Source organism: Oryzias melastigma, linkage group LG7 (genome assembly GCF_002922805.2).
Source record: "Oryzias melastigma strain HK-1 linkage group LG7, ASM292280v2, whole genome shotgun sequence".
In the NCBI taxonomy this organism is placed as follows: domain Eukaryota; kingdom Metazoa; phylum Chordata; class Actinopteri; order Beloniformes; family Adrianichthyidae; genus Oryzias; species Oryzias melastigma.
In genome coordinates this window covers 21,861,987-21,874,455 of record NC_050518.1, presented here as the reverse complement: position 1 = coordinate 21,874,455, position 12,469 = coordinate 21,861,987, and the positions used below count along the sequence as shown (strand labels likewise).

At 40.3% G+C, this 12,469-nt stretch overlaps 1 protein-coding gene across 1 annotated transcript in view; it reads left to right on the top strand.

Annotated features, from left to right (window-relative positions):
- The window catches only part of ppdpfb (pancreatic progenitor cell differentiation and proliferation factor b), a gene marked incomplete in the record, with an annotated part of 3,762 nt that extends 3,640 nt beyond the window's left edge, over window positions 1-122 (top strand). The window contains 1 exon segment of the mRNA XM_024294102.2: window positions 1-122.
- Between the last annotated feature and the right edge of the window lie 12,347 nt (window positions 123-12,469).

Here is a 12,469-nt window from a genome sequence, read left to right as displayed (position 1 = left end):
AAAAAAAAAAACCTTTTTACCATTTGTACTGTTGTGATTGTGACGCTGTGACGCTCACTCACACGCTCTGACACCTCTGTCCTGTCATTTGTAAACGCAATAAAGTAGATTTGCAGCCTAAAGCTTCGTTCTCTCTGCTTTGGATGGAATCATCTGGAACTCTTCAGAGGTCTAGAACACAAACGGGGAGGAGCTCTGTTCCTTTTTAGGTAAATATTTAAAACTGGAACAAAACTTGAAGATTCAGTGGAATACTGGCGTAACAAGAACCATCTATTCTCAAAGGAAAAATAAGAGTTTACTTAAGCAAAACTTTTTTATTTTGGATATGGGTAAACGCCACCATTGTAGAGAAAATAAAGCAAATTACGATTATTATAATTTATTCCCATTTGGACGGCCAGATTAAATAACTTAACGGGCCACATTTGACCCCCAGTCCATAGTTGTCTAGTTTATAATTATGTCAAGTTTTAAAAATATAATTTTAGAGTGTTCAATAAATGTTAATCCTGATCATCCTGTGACCTAAGGTGTGTTTTGGATTTTGGCCCCCTGTGTGATTGAGTTTGACCCCCCTATAGGGGACGGACTGGAGAGTCTTTGTTTGTCAGGGAGCAGCTCGTTGGTCTGAGTCCAGAGTATTTTAGGAACAAAGTAAACAGAATGGAGCCCTCGGTGCCGCCCCCGCCTCACCTGCTGCACCCACCGACTGCAGTTGTGCAAGTCCGGCTCTGTCCAAACAGGCTCTGCAGTCCTGCAGGATTAAATAGGGCAGAAATCCTCTGGATTCGGGCCAACGTTTCAGCCTAAAGGTGATTTGAACAGTCAGATTGTGAGAAATCAGAGCAGAAAAGAACAGGTTATGGCAGGTTTATGGATGGAAACGGCTGAGAAAAATCCAGAAAGTGCTCCTGAAAGTAAGTACACGAGCGGTTATGAAAAAGGAAGGAACCGTCACTTTTTGAATCGGAAAAAAGAAAAGTTTCCCTTTTTGGTGTTTTTCCTTCTAGGGAAAGATATTTTTATAGTTTATATGAAGCTTACATGAGGAGCTTCGCTTAAGGCTATGAGTTTTAATTGTATAAGTCGATTCGACTTTGGCTTGATTAACAATTCTGCCTCAGACAGATCAATCTGGTTATCAAAGGAATACAAATCAATTAATTCACCTGGAAAGCTTCATTTTCTAGGCCAATAATTTCCATAATTGATTCAATTGTGATTTTTTTCCAATTATTTCAACCCTCTCAATTCAATTTGAGTTAACATATTTAGACAGTTGTTTAAAAATACATTAATAATCCATAAACGTTTTGAAGATATTCATATTAATCTGATAGTTTACACACTTTAAAATGTATTCGTGAAATAATAATGAGATAATTAATATCAGTGTTACATGGATTCTCAAATGGAGAAGCTCCTACGATTGTTCTGCTTCTCCTGCAGAGCATTTCAATTTGGCCACTAGGTGGCGATCACACTATAGCAGAACACCTTATTCCAGAAGAAGAAGAAGAAAGTAAAAGCAAAAAATGACGTTTTAGACCACAAATGGTTACTTTAAATCATTTCCTTAAAAGAGTTTGGAAAATTCTTGCCTGTGAGTCAGTATTGTATGTTTTTGTCAACCGAGCGTTAGCATTAGCCGTCCTATGGGAAATCCCACTATACATTAGCATCAAGCTAGCAGACTTTAGCTTTATGTGTTAGATCGATCTCTACTTGGATGGATCGATTTTTGATCTATTGAGCTTAGATCGATTCAGATCAATAATTTTTTATTTGCACTGAATAAATGCCTGTATAAATAAATGGGTTGGCCCATCTTGCATCACGTTGACCCCCGCAGCCACTGACCTCTTTGACCCCTCGGATGCTGCCTCCATGAACGTCCACTTGTTTCATTATTACACCACTCAAAAACATTTGGTTTGTTTTTCAGATGTTCCTCGTGTTACCACAGAAGAAGAAAAAACAACAACCAGCTTTGACAGGAATGTTTTTTATTTAGTTGCATTTTAAAAATCACTCTTGATGTCGGCGAGCGTCACTTTGACACATCAAAAGATGCTGCTTCTGCACAATCATCTACCACACACTGACCGTTATGCCCATGGACATTTAAACATGTTTCATATGATGGAAAAGTGTTTAAATATCCACCAAAAATACATTTTCAGGTACTTCATGACATTAGAACTCAAGACGAGGCGTTCCAGATCATCATTCGTCTTCATCAATGAACAGAAAGTTGAAAGTTCCTCGTGTGAAATCATGATCACCCAAAGGACTCGAGGCTTGGAAAGTTTAAGAACTTGAAGAGAAAAAAGGTGAACACTTCCTGTTCTATGGGTTTGGCATCAGATCATTGAAAACAGTCCAATTGTTTATGATAAAATTCAAAAATGAAGACGCCTCCCACTGTCATTCACTAATCAAACATGGGAACAGCCAAACTCATTTAGGGAATAATTGAAGACTTTTATTGGCACATTTTGGGTCAGATGATTCTTGTTATCACTAGAACCTGCTCTTCAGAGCTGGATTTTAAAGCTAACTGGTTTTCAGTCTTATACTAATATAGGCTTGTTTCCCTGGCTGCTCTGCAGAAAAACTTGTCTTAAAGGTGGGGAGGTGCATAGAGAAGGAGCGACGCACAACCACGTGGATCCACAATCCCTTAGAGCCCAGAAGAACCGGCAATCCTGCAAAGGAAACCGAGTTTGAGTAAAGCAGGAATCGGTCAAAAATATATGGGTAAATGACGGACATGTTGAGATATATTTCTTTAATGTATTGGCAATATATCTACATATTGCAATATATTTTTGTTCCGTAAGGGCTGATAAGAAAGTAAAGTTGTAGATAATCTCTTTGTCTTTCAGGAAAGCTAAAATCAGGATTTTGATTAAAAAAATTAAACTAAGAGCGAGCAAAACCAAACTTGTTCCAAATACAGACCAAGTACTGCATTATCTTATCACTCTGCATCATTAAATCTAAAAACTCGGGGGCCACATCAATAATTCTGACCCACTACACTGGAATACATTATATTGATAATTCTTAGATAATCCTTCCAATGAAAAATGTGTTTTTAACATGTCCTTGTGGCTTTTTTCTCATGATGAAGAACGTTATTAAAATAATTAAAGATTTAAAATGTATGTCTGAGTATTTCTTTATTTAAATAGTGATGGATCCGATCTGAAAACGCTTGAGTTTGTGGTGCAGCAGCTGACATGTCTCCTTGCTCTGCTCCATTCTCATGCATCCAGGTGCAGATCCATAGATCCATGAGCGTCTTCATTTACCAGAAATACGTTTTTAATCTTAATTTCTTTTTATATGTCCTCCATCATGAGAAAAGTACCACAAAAACATGTTAAAAACACCATTTTCCCTGGAGTGGGTCATGAAATACATTTTTAAAATGATCACAGAGGTGTTTGGTGGATAAATAAACAATCACCACTAACACTCATGTTTAGACCTGTTGTTAACTCTTCCTTTTGGAGAAGTTTTCTCCACACAATCCTCACTCAGACAGAATCCATGCGTTGGTCAAAATGAGGAATCCTGGATATTTGGTTCCAGAACATTTCAACCAGTTGGCATGGAGCCCTCGTTCCATTCAACAGGTCAGAGAAACGTTCACCTGAGTCAAATTTTAGGTCATGTGATGCAAAAAGTGAGTTCTTCATAAACAGTTTGTTTGTAACTGTTGCATCTCGGACAGATGAAACTCCCGTAATCCGAGAAGATCACAGTTTACCTGGAGGGGTTGCCATGGTGATCCACTGGCAGGAGTTTTTCTCTCTCTGAATGGCATAGTCATTCTGGCCACTGAATGTGGACTTCAGCGGTTCTGGACTTGGAGATGAATCTGTAAAAAGACAGTTTTTATGATATATTTCCATTTTAACCAATTCAAAGTCAGATAAAGAATGAAGGAAAGAAAATAGTCATGAGCATCTTCTGCCAGATTGTTGCTACGCCATATGACGTGAAATACCCACTGGCTGCATGTGCGGCTTATAAGCTTCTGTTACCATACAAAGACAGTTGGTCAACGATACAAAAACAAAAAAAAATCCAGGCTGTGGGGCTCATTTTCCATTGATCAGCGGTTTTGGTTAAAGTCCTCTGTCTGCTGTTGAGGTTTCTATCCACACATGGACACTTAACCACACTTCAGAAACACACCCCCTCATGAAGGGTCGGGGGGAATCATATCTGTGATGAAAGCTCACAAAATTTCCTTACATGGAATGCTAACAATGCTAATGTGGACGTAAATACAGAAAAAGCTAAACAAAAGTGAATCCATACCATTAAATTCGATTGATAGACATAATAAATGTTCCATCTGGTCGGTGGAGAAAAACCCAGGAGAAGGAAGGACTCGAATACACCAAAAGTAGTATTTGTGTGTGTTTGTGTTCGTACTTCTGTAGAAGTGGTTGCGGGCGAGGACAGTGGCTGGAGAGTTGACGCTGGTCATGGTGTTTCAGATCATCCCGAGGAGCTGAGAAGGAGGCAGAGATCACGTCCACTTAGATAACACGTTAAACAAAAAAAAAAAATTCTGTGCAAATGCCAAAACATGGCTAGTTTACAAAACGCAAAACCGCACAGAGACAAGCCACCAAACTTCTGGACCAAAGTCATTTGGAGTGATGAGACCAAGACTGAACTCCATCCATCCATCCATCTTCTGCTCATCCGGGACCGGGTCGCGGGGGCAGCAGTCTATGCAAAGATGCCCAGACTTCCCTCTCCCTGGTCACTTTCTCCAGCTCCTCTGGGGGGACCCCGAGGCATTCCCAGACCAGCTGAGAGACATAGTCTCTCCAGCATGTCCTGGGTCTTCTCCGGTGCCTCCACCCAGTGGGACATGCCCAGAACACCTCACCAGGGAGGCGTCCAAGAGGCATGCGGACCAGATTCCCGAGCCACCTCAACTGGAGGAGAAGCGGCTCTACTCCGAGTGACCGAGCTCCTCACCCTATCTCTAAGGGAGCGCCCAGCCACCCTCCGGAGGAAACTAGTCATGACTAGATAAACGAAGCTCATCAAAGTCTCATAAAAGGTTTTCTTTAAGATATTCATAGACAAAACTGTGTATCATTTAGGTTTAGGTAGCTGAGTGGTTGGTGGACAGTCATTGCTCAGGTAAGAGATTAGCAGGTTGAAGTATTACTGTATCCACTGACCCCTTCATTCAACCTGGTTAATCCAACCACCAACAACCAATCAATGGACTGTCCATCTATCTATCTATCTATCTCGCCTTTCGAGATCCATGTGTGGATGTTTGTTGCCATAAAGGTAAATATTTCCTCATTTTCATCCTTCATCTGTTTCATCTTAAATGTTTTTCTCTGTCCATGCGGGGCACAGACAAACCTTCAAAGGGAACTGTAAATAAAGCGCTCAGTTTACCTTCCAACAGGGAAAGTCGTTTCTTGCACAACCAGGACGGCTCATTCCAGCCATCACCCGGAACGCCGTGCTGTTTCCACATCCTGTTTTAACCTCATTTTGGAGCAAATATTTTGACCTTTCTGATGAACTTAGTGCAGGAAAACAAGGAGTTTATTGAACTTAACCCTTTAACACCGTAGTTCTAGTGTTTATGTTCTTTGATTTACTGTAACTTTTTAACCCATAGCATGAACCATGTAATTCCAATAGATAGTGAAGGAGAAAAGCAGCTTGTTGAGCCGCTTTTCTCCTTCACTATCTACTGGAATTACATGGATCATGTTGATGATTGAAAAGTTACAGCATGTTGATGAGCTTTTCCCTTTGATACTCATTCAAATCTGTGTCTGCATGTTCTTTTATAGTGAATGTTAACATGTTTTTTACAGTTCATCTTCTTCCTGGTTTTCTAGATGTCTTATTATAACAGTGTTGATAGAGCATATGCTTTAAAGAGTTACAGGAAATGACTGGGCAGTTCTGAGTGAGGATTGACTCCTTTCTGGTCACAATTTGATTTGTTCTCAGGTTATGTTCTCTTTTCTATTTTCACTCAAGTGTTCAGTTTCAGTCTTTTTCAGCTGTTGCTGGTTTTGTTTTGGGTTCTTTTGGAACTTTAAGACCACGTGTGTCAAAGTAGGCCCGGGGGCCGGATCCGGCCCTCCAGGTAATTCTATCCGGCCCTCCAGATCATTTTATTTTATTGTTATTAATGACCCGATGTTTTCTTGCGCTCATTTTAACTTGTATAATTTTGACAAAATATGTTTTTATGTGGAGTAAAATGTTGAAAGTTATTTAAGGTTTAAGTTGATTTATTCTAGAATAATATCCCTGCATTTTCATCATTCATAATTATGTTAAAAAGTTACTGTTTTAAAGTTTTAAAAATTAGCATTATGCTTGGACTATTTTGACATCTACTAAGATTGTTTAAACCTTTTTTTTTGTTATTGGCTGTTTTGAAGTTTAGCCATTTTTTCTGCTACAAGCTAGCTGTTTTGGTTAATTTAAACTTTTTTTATTAGTTTTTTAGGTTATTTTGGAGTTTAGCTAATATTTCAACCATATACTAGCTTTTTTTCTAATTTAGGATTTTTAAAAAAGTGTTTTAGGTTTTTTTGGAGTTAGGCTAATATTTACATGTTAGCTGTTTTGGCTAATTTAGGCTTTTTTCTGTTTTTTAGGCTATTTTGAAGTTTTACTATTTTTTAAGCTACATGCTTACTGTTTTGGCTGACATAAGGTTTTTAGGCTAATTTAGAATTTAGCTAATACCTTAGTTGGCCATCAGCTTCAGTGTTTTTAGTTATCAACTTTAGCCTTTTCATCTGTCAGTTTCAGTGATTTCAGTTATCAATTTCAGCATCTCCAGCAGTCAAATTTATCTTCCAGCATTCACACTAGCATTATGGCAGGTAATGCTATATATCTAGTTTATAATTATGTTAAAAAGTTACAGTTTTAATGTTTTAAAAATGTAGTTTTATAGAGTTCATTAAATGTTTATCCTGTTCATTCCGTGACCTCAGGTGTGTTTTGGATTTTGGCCCCTTGTGTGATTGAGTTTGACACTCCTGTTTTAGATTCTGTGTTTTCTTGTGTTTTTTGGTCAAAGTCCTTCATTTGTGAGTTTTGGTCAGAAGGTCTTCCTCCAGTATCTGGGATCTCCATGACCTGCAGCCCTGACAATGTTTGTAGACGGAAAAAGCACAACCGGGGTCGAAGATCCTGCCGTGTTTGTTTGTCCTGTTGATTTGGTCCGTGTTCAGACAGCGTGTTCATAGTCAAATCAGCAGGTCTATCAGTACAAAGCTGTTAGCTTAAGATAAGGGTCTTTTTCTGGTAACAGGGGCAAAAATATTTGCTTTAAGACCTGATTGCTGCTCTGGCCTCTCCTGAACTCTACAGACCAACGAGCAGCCTTATCAGAGATCATTCATGATGGAACAGCCTTTGAAAAAAAAGACTCCTTTAAATCCAGTTTTTTTGGACTTGCTCATTTCTCATATTCACTTTGGTTGAACTCCTGGCTACAGAGTTACTGGTTCAATTCCCTGGATTAACATACCAGCAGTTGAATATTTGTCACAAACAGGCAGACAGCTGGTTCCACGTGCAGCAGGTTTATTAGTTCAGACAGGAACTAAGCTCAGCTAAAAGTCTACAAAGCTAAATCTGGGTCAGACAGGCAGAGGTCAACGACGAGCATGAGATCATCATGAAGAAACTAGAATTATCAGAGTCCAGGCGAGGGTCAGGGCAGGCAGCAATCAGAGATAAAGCAGGATCAGAAACAGAAGATCAGGTCCAGATAGAAACGCTCAGTAATGCAGGCAGAGTGGTACAAACAATACTTCACACTGAGCGAGGCTCTGTGTGCTGCTTAAGAAGCAGGTGGGTGATTGTCAGATTGGAACGAGCTGAGCAGAATCCAGGAACTGTGCGCTGGGGTTGCTGGGAGATGAAGTCCAGTCAGTTCTCCAGTCAGTTCGATGACCAGAGGGCAGAGCGCTGACGCCTGACAGCTATTAAAGAGGTGAGCCTGACTCATTGACTGTATGGGAGAAATGGACAGAGCGAGTGTGACATCATCAAAAGAAAATTACTTACTTCCAGCTCCAACCAAATTAGGTCAATTCCGCTTTTTTGCAAAAAGGGACGATATTCTGTCCTCACGATTGGTTTTCTGCGTAAGCCTTGACAGGTAGGAGACAAAAAAAGTCCACGAAAAACGTGAATTTGAAAAGATGTACCTTTACTGGTAGCTTCCACTTCCAGTTTGAATATTAAGAGGGAAGGGGTCAATCAGTCCAGTTCTCATATACAATCAATGGCCTGATTCCATTTTCTATAACTAAAACTCATACTGACACTAGCATAGCAGCTCCTTGTGTTTGACGTTGAGCCACAGTTCCTGAAGAAGCGTGATGACGGGCGCTAGCAGCGCATGTGTGCATAGCAGTGGTTCAGTGATGGCGGTGAGCGTTCATGACAGCATGCAGCAGACGTGAACTGAAATGAATGTTTCACTTTTTGGCTCCAACTGTGTCAGAGTTTACAAAAAGTTATCAGAGGAGTAAACTATCAGTATGAAGACTATCACTGTCCACGCAGAGAATCACAGTGGACTAGTGTACTAACAGTGTACTCACAGTGTACTCACAGTGTACTGAAGGTCAGGATGTAACCAGTGAGGAACAGGCCGTGGACTGATGTCAGGTCACTGAAAGAGTCATGAAGTTCGGTGCATGCAGCCGTTTTCCGGTTGCTTTAGATTGTTGTGAATGAAACTTCAGATCAAAGCTGCTTGAGCGACGGCAGCAAATCCACCAGATGCATGATGGGAGCGCGAACCATAAGGAGGTCGGGTCGTGTTCAGAAACGGCTCGGTGTCAGTTTGGAAACCTTTTTTTAAGCTGAGTAATATTTCTGTTCTGTTGGTGTGTTGTGAAACAGTGACCCAGAAAGCGTGAACTCTGTGACCCCGCCCACCTCAGTAAATGTGGGGGAAAGGTCGTGGGATTCCAGGGCTCTTCTTTCCTGCTTCTCTGATGCTCAGCACGTCTCCATGTGCATGTGCTCCTCACACTGCTGGCATGACGGCGTCACTGATGCATCACATGCACAGAGACAGAAACACTCCCCTTCTGTCACTTAGTGAAGCTCCTCAGGACAAAACATTCTGCACGCATCCTCCTGCCTTCTTTAAGGTTAACGTGTCCAAATAAAAACTGACAAACTAAACAAAAATGCAGAAAGTGAATGTTACTGTCAATGATTGTTTAAGAGAACTGGACCGAGTAAGTGTGACATCACCCATAAAAAGTGTTCATTTCCAGCTCCAACAGTCAATTCATTCACATTTTCTTACAATATGGACGTCGCCATGTTGGAACCAGGAATCGTCAGTAAGCCGTGACTGGTCCGAGTCAGTCCTTGGTTCTATGGTAACCATTCTGCCCAATCAGGAGCGAGCTCACTGGAAGGCCACACCCCTAACACTTGAAAGCAGGCTGTCAATCTGTCAATCAAACGTTGTGATCGTTACCACCGATTTATATTGAGGCATCTGATTGGTCAATTTATACTTGAATTAATAGAGATAAAAAAATAAGGTTGTAAAAAGAAATTAGGATTATCAAGATACGTTAATAAAGTATCAGATCAAGAATGATTCTTCTGACCAATAGAATGACTGAGTAACAGATGTTTATTTCTCTATAGAAGTCTATGGGATTTTGGCTTCTTGAAGCCATTTCCTGTTTGGAACACCAGGGGGAGGAGTCACTCAGTCCAGTTCTCATATACAGTCAGTGGTTGCTTTATGTTATTTCAAACAGTGTGCCGCTTTAGTCTGCAGTATGCATTTCTATCTCCTGGCATGACTCAGAGTCACTTTGTGAAAGTTTGTCCAAGCTAAACAAAACAAATAAATAAAGCCAGCAAACTAAGACTACCAAACCCCAAACTAAAATAACAATAGTAGAGTAAGACTGCTGAGGACAAAGAGGGGAAAAAGAACAAAAATAAATAAATAAATAAGAAAAATAAAACATCATTTTTTAAAGTAAGGATTACTTAATTAGCATTTATTTAATTTAGATGAGTTAAATGTATAAATTGATGTCTGAGGTTCACATAGATGATAAACTATGTAGGTTTTTACATCCTGTTGACCTGAAGACGTCTTATTTGCTCAACTCTACCTCCAGAATGAACAGATTTTATATGCTAAAACAAAACTTTGGTAAATCTTTTATGAGTTAAAAGCACATATTATCTTATGCTGCACTACATTGGTTACTAGCTGATTCTGAAAATAAGTTATTTGAGATTTTGTAAAACGAAAAGGAAAAAAAATCAAATTTTGAGAGTTTCTAGGTTCTTTTATAACTTTGCTTTTGTTCGTGCTGAAAAATATACATAATTCATATTTATTATTTTTAAAAAAGAAGGTCATGAAAGCAAATCCAAATTTCTTAAAGGCTAAAGTGAGACTATACGGCTCCTTCTAGGTTTTTATCAGTAGAAAACAAACCCAAACGGCTCTTTTACTGTCGTTTACTGTCCAATGAGATCATCCCAGTTTGGCTGCTGAACCAGGTCAAAAAGGTGCAGTAAATGGGACAAACGTCTTCACAGTATAGACCTGTTCACCACTACATTCCTGAAGGTACCAAACATGCACTGGAAACTCCTCACTTCCAACACACTATGAACGACCAAATGAGTTACACTTAGAAACCGATCCAAATGCAGACTTAAGTTCTTTTGTATGATTTTAAACTGCCATGTCAGTCACCTCTGCTGCAGTAAGGTTGATTTTTGAGGGTGTTTACAAGCAGAAATGGATTAATCTGTGAGTTTAGTGAGTCCACAGTCCAGCTGTATGAGAGTCAATTTATCGTCTGATTCTCTAATTCAAGTGGATTGCATCTCACAGTTCTAGTAGTTCTAATTCTACATTATATTCTGTAAAAGGGACATTCTGCAGGCTGAATCTGCTGAGTGCACAAGAAGCACAGAAATAATACAAAGCTGAAGGATCCACCACATGATGTTTCAGTGTCCACCTATCTAAGGCTGCACTCACCAGGTGAGCCTCTAACCACAGACCCCAATGGAGGAGATTTCTTCAGAAATGATCTACTTTGAGTCCAGTTTTCTGTTTATTTGATAGAACATTGACGTTTCTGTCATCTGCCTGATTTTGTCCTCCATCAAGCTTGACTCAAATGAACTTGAACAGAGTCCAGCCTCCGCAGGACCCTCAGAGGAGTCTCTGGATTCCTCTCCAGAGAAGAAAGTCTACAGAATTTTCCAGCTGGTCAGGCGGATTCCAGCGCAAATGTCAGCCCAGCTTCTTATCTAACTGACAAATGGCCCCATTTTTTTTTTTTTTTTTAGAACTGGCAAGATCCACATCTGAGCTGACAGCAGATAAACGACCCCAGCGGTAAAAATAGATGCAAACCTCCCACCAGCATGACAGTGCAGAGAGACGCTAGTTTACTTTTTCCACTGTCCTCATTTACGTCGGTCCTGAACTCCCACCGTGGTCTCTGAGCTGTTCTCCTCAAAGAAGTTCAGCCTTTAATAAGAAGGCCTCAGCATGTCCATTTACTGATTTAAAGGATGTCCTCTTGATCAAAGTAGAGAGAGGGGAGGTTTAACTCATCAGCCAGGAGGTCAGAGTCAGGTTACAATAGAAAGAGACGCTCTATTCCAACGTTTTTAAAGTCACAAATCATGAATGTTCATGTACTTCACATAGAAACAACTCTGTTGTGCTGTTGTTCCATCAACATAACTGTTTGTGTTTATCTTGCTGCTGTAAACAATAGGGGAGGGCTGAACTGGGAGTTTGGGTATCAATCCAATACCAAGTAATTACCAAGTAATAAACCAGAAGGGACTGAAGGTTCCAAGAGATCCAAACTCGAGAGCGCTCTGCCTCTGTCCCTATGCTCTACTGTCTCAGCCGAGGCTCTGAAACACACCTGAAGACTTTTAGCTGATATCAGAGGTGTCCAAAGTCAGCCCTCGAGGGTCCTACATGCTTTCAATCAACCTGCCATTCTTATTGACCAAACACACCTGATCCAGGTGATCAGCAGCAGATAAGGCAGGATTTCTGGTAAACCCACAGGAGGCCGATCCTCGAGGACTGACTTTGGACACTCATGACTTAGATCGTCAACGAGTTTTTATGATTTCAAGTGTATTTTATCTTTCTTATTGAATCCTGGTTTCGTTGTCATGGTGCTCCCGGGTTCCTGTGTCTCCATCCTGATTGGACCCAGCTGACTACAATCATCCATCACTGTTTAGGATGTGTCCTCTCCAGCATTCACCGCCCGTTTGTTACCTTTCCCGGTGCTGTCCTTTGGACACGTGTTCTAGTTTTTCTCAAAGTTTTCATGCCTTGTTTTCCTCTGCCTCTCACTGCCTACTCCTGTCTCCATCATGCCAC